At 32.9% G+C, this 13342-nt stretch overlaps 1 pseudogene; it reads left to right on the top strand.

The window, feature by feature from the left end:
- Nucleotides 1-479: 479 nt before the first annotated feature.
- On the top strand, nucleotides 480-3321 carry LOC145138939 (E3 ubiquitin-protein ligase pub3-like; annotated as a pseudogene).
- The last annotated feature ends 10021 nt before the right edge of the window (nucleotides 3322-13342 follow it).

Below are 13342 nucleotides of genomic sequence, written 5' to 3' on the forward strand. Positions count from 1 at the left end.
GAGTTTCTGTAACAGCTGTAGATTCGGGCTAGTCAATTTAGCGATAATAAGCGTTAAAAATGATTTTTTGATTGGAGACTATGTAGGAAAAATAATCTTAACACAAGTTATAGTATATGTGACAAGGATTCCGTACATAAAAAGAACGCTGGAATTTACTTTTGAAGAAGTTATGCTTCTTCGAAGTGTCACGATTAAACCGGCATGACTCTACCTATCGTAAAAAAGAATGTTTGATAAAATGCATTTAGCCTAAAAATATCTAAACAATAGTCGTAGTAGTCGTTAAACTGAGAGTGTGCATATAGAGAATGTCCAAATTTGACTTCGTAAGAGGAAGTTATGATTTTTCTAAGATTCAGCGTAGCAGTGTGCGCACTGATATCGAATTTTAGAGTGGTTGATTATTAGTTGAAATAATCTAAACAAGAATTGAAGATCTCATTAATAGGAATCTTTAAATATAAAGACAATCGAAAATGGAGTTCGTATGTAGAAGTTATGAATTTTACACAATCATTAGTAGTATAATCTTCTTAGAATGTTAAATTTAAGATTGGTTGAGAATTAGCCGACGAAATCTAAAGGAAAGTTGTAGTACTCGGAAATACCTATGCGTGAATATAAAATACATTAAAAACGGAGTTCTTATGGCCGATATATGAATGTTTGAAGATAGAACTCGTACTTACGACTTTTGCCATGTAGCCCCAGCCACTGATTGCCACGCGTTCGAAGCTGAGAGGAGGAGTAGTGCCCAAGCAGGTGCGCAACACGCACCTACCCTTGCGCAGCGCGTAAGCCTGGATTCTTGGCTATAAATAGCTGATTTGTGTTCATTTCTTTCCCCACCTCTCCAAAACTCTCTCTCTCTCTCTCTCGATTTCTACTTCCATAGCCCGAATTTTCTTAGAGTTTAGGGTATTTTGGCAAGTTCTTTAGTCCCTAGGAGCCCGAAATCTTAGAGTTTAGGGTATTTTGGCAAGTTCTGTATACATCATTCTATGGATTTATGTTTAAGATATTTTATTTTATACTATGATTTTATGATTATGTTTTGAAACAAAGAATTGGAAGACTTATAGGTTTTATGAAGATTTCTTTTGAAAATGAAAAATTTTACTATGGTTTTCAGGACGTTACAAATATGAGAATTATAATGTCATCTCTATATAAAGATTTATTAACTTAAAATTTCTTGAACATCCACTACTAGAATATAGGCCTTTAATGACACGCGAACCATGACACGCAGAGATTTACGATACGCAAAAGCATGTGTCCTAAAAATAACGTCATCTCTTCTAAAATTTAAAGGATTTAGGACACACATTTTTACGTTCCCTTAAACTTAGTGTCAAAACACAAAAAAAATAAAAAGTCGGAGGGCACTCAGCATAAAAGGCGTGGCGTCTAAGCATGTCGTTTTATAAAGTTTTCATCAAACGTGCATTCTCCATCTTTAATAGATAAGGGGGAAAATCAAATCCCAAAAAATTAAAACCCCCGCCTTGTTCTCATCTCCTACCGGCCGAAAACCCCTTCTCCTTTCCATGACCTAATTAATCAAGCTCTACAAATTCCATGGTCACTTTAAATTCTAATCGGATCCAACCATACCTTTGCCCAAAATTCTTCAGATATGGTATGTCTCCATCTTTTATCTTCATATATGGCCCGTCTTCACATAATCAACAAAGATACTAGGGCTTTGAACCGGACCTCACAAAATTCTTTGAGCTCACCACAACTTCTCACGCTTACTATACGTCTCTATTTCTTCCTCTCACACAGGCGATTTAGGGCTATCTCTATTTCTTCTCTTTTGGTTGCTGGAAGTTTTTAAACAAAAAGAATGCATCTTATTCCACTCATATTCGTGTTCTCTTCCTTCAACCACCCTAAGTCGGTCAAAAAACCCTTCCCGCTGGTAAAAAAAACCCTTCCTCTCACTCACAAAGCAGGAGACTGATGGTTCTGCGACTTATTAATCGCCTCCTTCTCTTCTATTTGTTCCGTCTGCTGCCCTCCCTCGTCGTCTCCTTCCATCTTCATCCTTCTACTTCTCCCCTGGACTTTCTCAAAAGTAACAATAAAGGTATTTGATTTAGCGTTTTGATTTTGATTCTTCATCAGTTGGAGAATTTGTTCCCATCAAATCCCTGGTGGAAGAAACATTCGAGTTACAGACGAAAACAAACACGAATACGTTGAATTAATCGTTGAGCATCGGTTGACCACTGTTATTCGTCCTCAAATAAATGCATTTTTGGAGGGTTTTAACGAATTGGTCCCTCGGGATTTCATATCCATCTTTCATGATAAAGAATTGGAGTTGTTAATTACTGGACTTCCAAATATCGATTGTGAGTAACTCAATTATTTTGACTTATATTTCTATTTGTTGTTTGTTGTTGGTTATTTACATAATAGTTTGTTTGTTTGTTAGTGGATGATATTATGGGAATACAGAGTATTCTGGATATAGTGTTGCATCTCCTGTTATTCAGTGGTTTTTGGAAGTTGCTCAAGGCTTAAGTAAAGAAGATAAAGCTCGTCTATTGCAGTTTTTTACTGGCACTTCAAAGGTTAGTTAATTGTATTTAGGTTTAAGCCAACTCACATGAACAATGGTTTGTTTTTAGTTTTTGTCCCTATTCAGACATTGTACTTTGTTCAATCTCTCTACCCAATTATAACATTCTACTTAAATCTAGCCAATTGTAGCAGTAAGTAAATATTGGTTTGTATTTGAATCAAACTACATTGATACTTTGATAGATAGATATAAATATAAATATAATAGGAAGAAAGTAATGTAGGATGTTATAATAAACAAATAAACAAAAATAGGTTGTTATTTCTTGTAATTAATATTGTGTTTCTATATATACTTTTTTTTTATTTAGTATTTACAGACATAGTAATACATACAATGCAACAAATAATGCAGGTGCCTTTAGAAGGGTTTAGTAGGTTGCAAGGTATTTATGGATCCCAAAAGTTTCAGATTCACAAGGATTATGGAAGCACTGACCGTTTGCCTTCTGCTCATACATGGTAATATAATCATGTTTCTCTGTCAAATTACCTTTTTACCCCTGAGTGAGATTGACTCTGACAATAATTTGTAAAAAATATTCTGGTGGAGTAGGATGCATATGTTATGTCATGTAGAACATGAGGCATTGTTTTTTTGTTGTTGGTTGGATGTAGTTTCAACCAGTTGGATATACACCGGAATATCCATCAAAGCAGCACCTGGATGAGAGACTGTTGCTAGCAATTCATGAAGCCAAGGAAGGATTTGGTTTCGGTTAACATTTATTTATTATAATATATATATATATATATATATATATATATATATATATATATATATATGTGTGTGTGTGTATATATATATATATATATATATATATAATATACATACATATATAACTCATGTCTCGGTAATGAATTTGTCATCTTACGCTTCTCTGCTAACCAACTACTATTTTCACATCTTTTCAGTTACTAAGAAATGTTGATTATGGATTAGATTACTTGCCACCAATCCCTTACGAGTTTTAGAAAGCAAGAGAATCACACAGGTACCTCAACTCAATAGCTTGACTTGACTATATACATGATATTGGCACCATATATCAAACATCCTACATTTGTGAGGGAAGGAAAGCGAAAAATAGTCATTGCATCCACCATTTATATTTTATAACAAGGAACCTTTAACACATGTAATTAGTAACTTACATACCAATAAATTACAATAAGTTACAAAATTAGTCCCTATAGTATGTTGTTTTATTCAGGTTTGGTCCAATGGCAAAATTATCTATTAAAATCTAACAATTGATTAGTTAGATTTTACAATCTACAAACCAAACTCGTTATGAAATGTCAAAAAAGGAGCAACATTTCTAATTTAGTATTTATGACTTGTGAAGTTGGTTATAAACTTTTGGTGGTTGATTGAACCATTTTCAAGTACCTGATTCTAGGCATGAATATGTGGAATGTGTTAGGCACAAGCTTGTAGAAAAAGAGTCGAAACTGGTTGATGCAACTTCAAGTGGTGAGGTTGCAAGGCTTAAAGCTCCTATGGAGATCATCAAAGGAGAAATTACTCACGGGTTCCTTTTAATGTTGTACATGTTTTATTTTTCTATAATAAACTAGTTGTGAGACCCATGTATTACATGAATTTATCTAAAAAAAAATAAACAGACATGAAGATCTAACAATTTAGAAAAATTTAAATTTATAAGAAAAAAAGTAAAAGAGTAATTATTAAAATTGAAGTGCTTATTTACCTTTTAAATTTAAACTAATAATTTAAATAAACAAACAACTAAAATAAATATACTCATTTTAGAAATTTAGAAATTATAAGGAAAATTGTATTAATGACTTGGATATACATTTATTATCACATTTAAGTATTATATGAAATTTAATAAAATGGAAAAAACCATAAAATGACACATAGCTATAATTTAATCTAAATTTACCACAAAATGACATGTGACATAATGCATAAGAGGGTGACAAGTGGCAAAATTATTTTTATTTATTAAGGAGGATATTATGCAATATTAGAATGTATTACATTTATTTACTATTGGAATGATTATTTGTATTTTACATATTACTGCAATGAATTATCTTTCTTATTTATTGTATTTTATTTTGTATTATGAGACTTTTAATGTGTTATTTAATTTGAAAATTACTAAATCTATCAAAATATATAATTTTTAAAACATTTAAAATTATGACACACAAAAATGTGTGTCGTCTTTCGTTATGAAAGGGGCTTTAATGATACACGATGCGAGTCGTAAATGCGCATCGTAAGGTTACGACATGAAAATGGGTGTCGTCTACTTTATGACAGGGCCTTCCTTGACACGCATTGCGTGTCGTAAGGGTGTGTCGTAAATGTGTGGCGTAAATGTGTGTCGTAAGGTTACGACACGCAAATGTGTGTCGTCTTCCTTTATGACAGGGCCTTCCTTGACACGCATTTGTGTGTCATCTGTGGCTTTTATGACATGCAATGTGTGTCATTAAAGAGGGTTTTTGTAGTAATGATCTATGAGTTTATGTTATAATTGATCATTTTGACGTATCTTAAATTTAAAATAAAAGTTTACACAACAAAACAAAATGTATTTGAATTTCAATGATTTTGAATTTGAATGTTTCCTAATTTCTTTTCTAAACAAATTAGCTATTGTTATTCAATTACCATCTTTATATTTGTTTATAATTGGATACGATTAATATGTTGTCAAATGGGCGGGAAAAAAATAAACCAAAATTCTAATAAAATTACATGTGGCAAAGTAGGGGTCTAAAATGGTGCCACTTGGCATAAAAGATACTATTTTATTAAGGGCTTATTTGATCTTATGCTGATTGGGTCCGGTTACCAATTTTGGCCTGACTCGGTTTGGTCACCCCATTCGCTAAACTCATAAAATGGTTGACTTGGTTAGTTGTGACTGACCTAACAACTTACCCGATCCATGGAATGGAAGGAGTTGACTTAAAAAAGTCGCAGACTTAAATAAAACCCATCTTTGCCTTTCTCTTTCTCCTTCTTATTTCTCGTTCTTTCTCCGCCCACATCCAACATCTGTGACATCATCTATGTCCCTCCTCCCTCTTCCTCCCGCCGAATTCGTCGTCGCCTTCCAGTGTTGCCTCCCTGAGCTACATCTCCTTCAAGTTGAGAGTTGTTTCGTTTTTAACCCCAATCGCTTTTTTTGCTATCGTCCCTGGTGAACAAGTTGCACCATCACTTCCTTCCCCATATTCTGCCACCACCCATCCGCCAGTGCCTTCCTCCTCCAGTGCCGACCATCCCTGCAAGTTTGACGGTAGGGTTTATTACTCATGTGATAATGAATCGGGTTAGCTACTTGTTGTTTTTTTTTTCAAAATAGCTATGAATTTGTTCATTGTTTTCACGAAACTGAAAATAAAAAATTACCAGTTATGTTCTTGGAAAATTCATATTTTGACCTTTTCCTCTAATTGAGCCAATCATCCATTTTCTTCTGGTATTCATGTGCTTACATATGTTTCACTCCGTGTAACTATATCAAGTGAATTGCTTGTTGAGTATGGGTTGTCAATGGAAAATTTCTTGTAATATAAGTTGGTATTGCAAGTGTACTTGAGGAATCTGATCATCAGATTGATGGCAAAAAAATCTTCATCAAAATCTTATCATCAGATTGATGGCAAAGTGCTTCATTTGATGGCAATTTTCTTCTGGATTATTGAATGAGTAATGTGGAAATATTGATTGCATTTGTTTTAAACATAAACTTGATTTAAGAGGGTTGTGTTGTGTTTGAAGTTTGATTTTTTTGTTGTGCTAGTTAACTTTGATTTCTAAATAGTAATTAAAGTTTTATAAAGTTTAATGAAATCTTGAAGCAAGTGTATTTTGGGCATAAAAATCATGTATGCTTGTTCGTTTTGTTGTTGTGTTGTTGGTTTGTTTTGTCATTTATGACTCTTTGATGACCATGGGTATTTTGGGTACAAAAAAATTATGTGTATGTTTGGTTCTAAATGTTGAATTGTTTAACCTTAGCCATTAACCCAATGAATTATTATAAAAATATTGTTTGAGTGTAATATAGTTATTTTGTATGGCCAGTTAGATGAAAAAAATGAAACTGTTAGCCATTAACTCAATGAATTATTATAAAAAGATTGTTTGAGGTTAATATAGTTATTTTGCATGGTCAGTCAGATGCAAAATGAGATGCAAAATGAAACTGCAAGTTTCAGTCAGAAATTAAATCAATTAGAACTTTTAACACAGTTAGTTCAAAATCAGTTAGTAACTATCAAACAATTCTTAAGATAGAGATAATATATATATATATATATATATATATATATATATATACTAGAAAAGATTCCCGTGCGTTGCACGGGTCAGATATTTTTTAAAAGCAAGTTTCCTACACTTTACAACATACATGGTTGCCAATGTGTGGAATAAAATTGGAAGGTATAGATTGTCCTATTATCATGTTCTCAAACTAAAATTTCATCTTTGATCTCGGTGGCGTGCGAGTTGTTCCATTTGGTTCCAGTAACCAAGTTTGTCTTTATCAGTCGTTGTCTATTGACGTTTGTTTCACCTTCAAATAAACAAAACATTTTTACCTGAAACAGGATGCAATATCAATTTTATGACGGTCACATTATAAAACAACTATAAGCATAAAAAAATAACCAAATGGAAGGAAACAAATTGGAAAAAAAAGGTAATTACCAAAAAGTTGAGCAAATGTTATAATTGATACATTGTTGTAATAGGGGGAAACGAAACAAAAAAGAACAAATGTGTGAAAGTAGGTTGCTATTTGTTAAAGTGAAATATGAGAAGCTAACCTGCATCTATACTGGGAACAAAAATAATGAGGTACATATGGCCTCCTAAATCCTCTGTAGTCCTTGTAAGCATTGAAACATTTCCCACAAAAGTGAAAAGAATTATTAGTTAACAAAAGAAATCCAAGGTCGTCATTGCAGGAAAATTTTAAGTTTAGTGTTTTTAAATCTTAATCATAAGAGCAATTTGATTTAACTTATCGATTTATTATTTATTTTATGCATGATGTTTTTAAGACAATTCATTTTTCTTAAATTATTACCGACTGAAAATTGTAAGTAAGTTGTTGTTATGGGTAAAAAGTAAAGCATAAAGATTAAGCATATTGCTATTTCTCGCAACATAAAAAAAATCAACAATACCTGTAGGAGTCACCTCCTTAGCAATGTAAATAAACTTCCAACTGGGTGGTTGCCAACTCTTTCCTCTCTCATCGTCTTTTCTTATACTATTTGAAGCTTTAAAATCTGAAATCAAACTAAAATCTATGAGATTATGACTTGTCAACAATGCTTTAGTTGTGATTTTGCAGCAAACATGTTTGGGGATGTGCATTTTGAAAGTGATTCTTTCAAATTGAAGAAAGCAAATCAAATAACTAGTCTATTGAACCTATAAATCGTTATATGTATTACATTTATCTCAATCATTAGTTTTCTTACATTAACTTTTCATCTCCTTTTACAAATCTGATTATCATGACCCTAAAAATGGCATAGAGGATAATCATTATTATTTTTACCAAAACACGAACATAACTTTACTATAACCTCACAATAATCACTTTAGTATATTTGATTGTAAGACAAACTTAGTAAGTAGATATTGATCAAATGCAATTCACTTTCCAAGATATTTGGCATGTACCTCAAGGGCAGTTCCAGTCACATCAGTTGCTACAAAAAGTATAGCATTTAGTCTAAGAAAGGTATTAAGTACCAAATTGCCCTTTTACCTGTATTCAGAATTACAATCAAAGTAAAAGAAGAAAGACAACCATGAGAGATGATAAAAATACTAAGAATTTGCAACTGAAAACAACCAAGAAGCAGAAAGTTCACTTGCCTAACTAAAGCAACTATCAAATATTGTTGATGTTGTGTATAATGAGTTGTAATTTCTAAAACACTTTACAATAACATAAATGGGAAAATGACAAAAACCTTTGAGCAGATAAGGCGAGATGGAGAATCTGGAAATAAACTTTACATTTTCTGGTTCTCATTTCCTGCAAGTTAAAGACAAAAAAACTTTCTTGAACCCAATTTCATTGTAAGTCATCAGTATCATATACCAGATTAACAGGTGTTGAAAAATGGTCTATGGTCAGCATGACGTTGTTTCATATAAAACCCATGAAAATTGTATAAAGCAAAGATCGTTCAAAGAATTACAATCACATAATATTTAACATAAATTATGTAATATACCTACCTTTTTCCGATTTGCTTGTGGCCAAAGGGTCTTACGAATTGGCAGTTTTATCAGACCACTAAATAAAAATAAACAACTGAGATTCGTCGATTTCTTTATGCAAATCAATCGAGAGATGAAGAGAGATGTTGGCCAGAGCAGCGGTGATAGCGGTGTATATCGTCATCGAGTTCCCGACTTCACCGGAAACGATCGGACGGACCCGGAGAAACGTTTGACGGTTGTTCGATCGGACGGACCACGGTGAGGTACTGTTCATAAGAATCTTGTGATTTCACCGGAGAAAGATGGATCAGATGGGATGGTGGAAAAGTGAAGAAGAAAGAATTTGACATACCTAAATAATAAAAAAAGGGAATGGATTCAATCACTAACCTTCGTTCATACCTCTTCTCTTTGGGTGGGTCTACAAAGAAACGTACCCCTTCGCTGCTCCAAATCCGACCTGAAATAATGAAATTAGGGTACCGATGACGGTAAGGTGCGACGGTGGTGGACCGATATGTTTTGTAACGATGAATTCAAAGAAGATATCAAAAGCAGATGGCAGATGGTGGAAGATCTTGTGCAGTTCCATTCGAAAGATGAGGCTGCGCTGCGACCGACCATGGAGAAGACGAATCCGACATTTTTGGGATGTAAAAGAAAACGGAAGCGGTGGGAAAGCTCTATCTAGATGCAATGGCGGTGGAGGAACATAGAGGGCAGAGAAGGACTGAAGATGAGTAATGTTGAAGCGGTGGATCATCAGCACTAAACCTCTAGAAACGTCTGAGAAGTGAAGAATCGGGAAGTAAAATGCGGTCGGATGTTAGGGGAGCGAGGGACGAAACTGTAAATCACCTAAAAACTGAGACAAACGTATGTTTATAGTTCATGGACCATTTATGCCAACATCTTAGGAACTTTAAAGTAATGGAATGGAACACAAACAAAATGACATCAATAAATTAAAAAAGTGACACACAACCAATTATAGAGGGACCGGATGTGTAAATCAAGGGACGAAATCTGGACAAACTATGTCAATTTAACTATTCCTTTTCTCCACAAATTTAATATAATATAATATATATATATATATATATATATATATATATATATATATATTAATTGAGAAACGAATAGTATATATATATATATATATATATATATATTAATTGAGAAACGAATAGTATACTCTATGGGTTTAACACTTTGGCCACAAGACTTTCTATGTTGGAAGGTTTAGTCCTTATATAGAAAATAAATTATAAAAATTGTCCACTTAATTTACAAAGAATGTCTCTGCCCAAATTTTTTTATAGAAACGGTTATTGTTTTAAGACTTTCGTATTTTTCAAGTTTGGTCATTTTGTAAAAAAATAATTTATAAAAATTGTCCCTATAGTTTATGGAAAATATCAGTATGTAGATTTTTTTACGGATCGGTACATGTGTATAAAACATTACAAAAATAGTCCCTACCAAATAGAGAAATTACAGATTTCAGTCCATGTGTATAAAACATATTCTTTAAATGGATATTGGTCCTTAAATTAAAGATTAATTATAAACTCTAAAAAATTATGAACCATTATATATATATATATATATATATATATATATATATATATATATATATATATATATATATATATAAAACTAGGAAAAAATAGTATACTTTTTGGGTTTGAGAGTTTGGTCATAAGACTTTCGTATGGTAGTTTTGGTCCGTATATAGAAAATAAATTACAAAAATAGCCTTGTAATTTACAAAAATGTCCGTATATAGATTTTTTTTATAGAAACGATTCATGTGTTTAAGACTTTTTGTTGGTTAGTAGGTTTGGTCCATATATAGAAAATAAATTATACAAATTGTCCGTATAATTTACACAAAAGGTACATATACATATTTTTTTATAGAATTGTGTATGTGTTTAAAAAAATTATAAAAATAGTCCCTAAATTATAGAAACTTTACAAATAACGCCTCACAAAACAAGGGTAATATCACCTATATAGTTGTATTCTAATACTTCTAGCCTTTTGTATGATTCTAACAAAGTGTAAAAATTGTGTGGTTAATGTGATCAGATATAAAAAAAGTTTAAAAATATGATAGATTTTATATAATTGTGTGGTTACATTGAAATTCAAAAAACTGGTTAACATGGAAATTTGCCCAAAATAAGATGGCTTTTATTTAATTTGCTCTAATTTTAGTGGAAAAAATCACCTAAATATTGAAGTATATAGTTCTTGTAATCATTTTTAATAAATAAAGTATTCATAAAGTAAAAAATGGACAAAACATGGTTGGTGGATCAACCTAACCAAAGTCCCAACGTAACTTAAAAAAAAAGCAGACAATGCATTTGAATATTATGCACTTTGACATGAACCTTGTTTGAGATGTTACTCAAATTATCGTATACTACGGTCACATATTCAAATACAAGTTTAATTTATTTATTTATTTATCATGAGATGATATGTAGATCGTTTTTGGAACAATAATTGAGGGAACGGGTTGATTGCTTATTGGACTTCTGATGTGCTATTATTCTCTTGCTTTTTGCCACATAACTACTTGTCGGATGCTATTTGACTTGCCTTTTTTCTGATATGGTGCATCTCCCATAAAATTCAACAAAAAGCGTCCAAGCTTCTATAATAATTTAGAAATACACCATAAGAGGCTTGGATTATGTAATGTTAATGCCACAAAAGTGGTGTTCAATGAACACGATTGAGCTTGGCTACACCACATGATGAATGGTGACACCAAGATTCCCCACACCAACAGTTGCCAGGTGAGGTGGGGTATGAGCTTTGGGCTCTACAGTTGACTTAGGTTAGACGTAGCTCATAATCCATCATACAGGCACTTTCATGGGAACACTGTTGCTGCGGGCATCAGAAACTACTGTAGAGGCGTAGATGGTGATGAAGATACTGCACGAAATGTGGCTCCTAGATGCCTACAAATTACAAAACTAATGGATAATTAGGCTATAGGGTTTACAAGGGCCCACACCCACCCTCTGCCTCTGGGGTGTTGAGGTGGCACTGCGGGCACCCGCGGTGAAAGCTGCAACCCGCACAAATCTCCCCTCCTTGGGCGAGTTCTCACCCCACACACACCCGTCATACAATATGATAATTATGGTGTATGTTAGTAACTAATTATATATATATATATATATATATATATATATATATATAAAAGAAATGAAGGCTTATGAACAGTAAACTGCAAGAGGGGTTGTTAATATAATATCTTTTTAATTCTTTTGTAATAAATAAAACATTCAATTAACCCACCACCCCCTTTATGTCAGTTCGTCTTCCCCTCTCCTCCGTACCTTTCGTGAACACCCATGTCGGAGACCTGCAACACAACAACACAACATAGGTGCAATCTTCTAACTCTTTGCCATCTCCGATCGATTCCATTCGGAGACAAAGCTCATCCCAAAAAGCCATTCCACCACCGCCCCTCCGTCGTCTTCAAGAAAACCTCCCACCCCAGCCGATAGAAAGCATTAGGTCGGCAGCCTTCTGCAAATCGAATCTTGAAAGGTGGATTTGATTTTGGTACTTACAGGTGGTTTTCTTGAAGACGACATTGTCCATTTTTCTGGTGGTTTTGAAATGGTTTTGCTGGTAATTTTGGAATTTCTGGTGGTTTTTTTTTTTGGAAGTGGTTGTCGATTTTACAGGCGGCGGCAGAATGAGCGGTTTCCGTCGACGGTGTGGGTTGTAGGTCTCCGGCTGTGACCAGGGAGAAGGTTATCGGGGTGAGGGAGAAGACTAGCAGAGATAAAGAGAGCGTGGGTTAAATTCCTCTTTTATTTATTACAAAAGATTAAAAAAATTACCATCCAAATATAAACAAATGGCATAATCGTAAGTTTTCTTTTAAAATCGGTGGATGTATCAAAAGTGGCAGTGGAAGTATCAATTCCCTATTCAAAAACTTTACAAGTTTAACAAAAGCATAATATATCAATAAAAATGGTAGTGTTTTTAAGCCGACTTGCCAATTACAACTGGAAGTAAGCCTTTTTTCTAGGCTAATTCTTCAATTAATCCTTCAAAAAATGGGAAGAAGGAAACCTATAGAGAAGCTCGTGAGCGAGAAGGGCAGGGCAAAAGGGTTTTCTGTGCATTAGAGGTAAAGGGCAAAAGGGTCCATTTTGTTTTTTTTTTCCCCAATTTTTATGATTTTAAAATATAAAAATGAATTATTAAATATTAAAAACTATTAAAAAATAGATTTGGATCAATCCGATATTTTAAAAGATTAAAAAGAGAAAATAATATTTAAAGTTTAAGTCGGACACATACGATATTTTGACCTTTAACAAGGATATATACGAAATTTCCCAAAAAATATATACAAATTTTAATAAAATAAATAAATAATAACTAAATACATATAAGATATAAATGTAACATATTATATAAATTGAAGGTTTTTGTTGTAATATTCAAAGG

The sequence above is a fragment of the Lactuca virosa genome, chromosome 9, assembly GCF_052849685.1.
Source record: "Lactuca virosa cultivar CGN04683 chromosome 9, Lactuca_virosa_CGN04683_v6, whole genome shotgun sequence".
Taxonomy (NCBI): domain Eukaryota; kingdom Viridiplantae; phylum Streptophyta; class Magnoliopsida; order Asterales; family Asteraceae; genus Lactuca; species Lactuca virosa.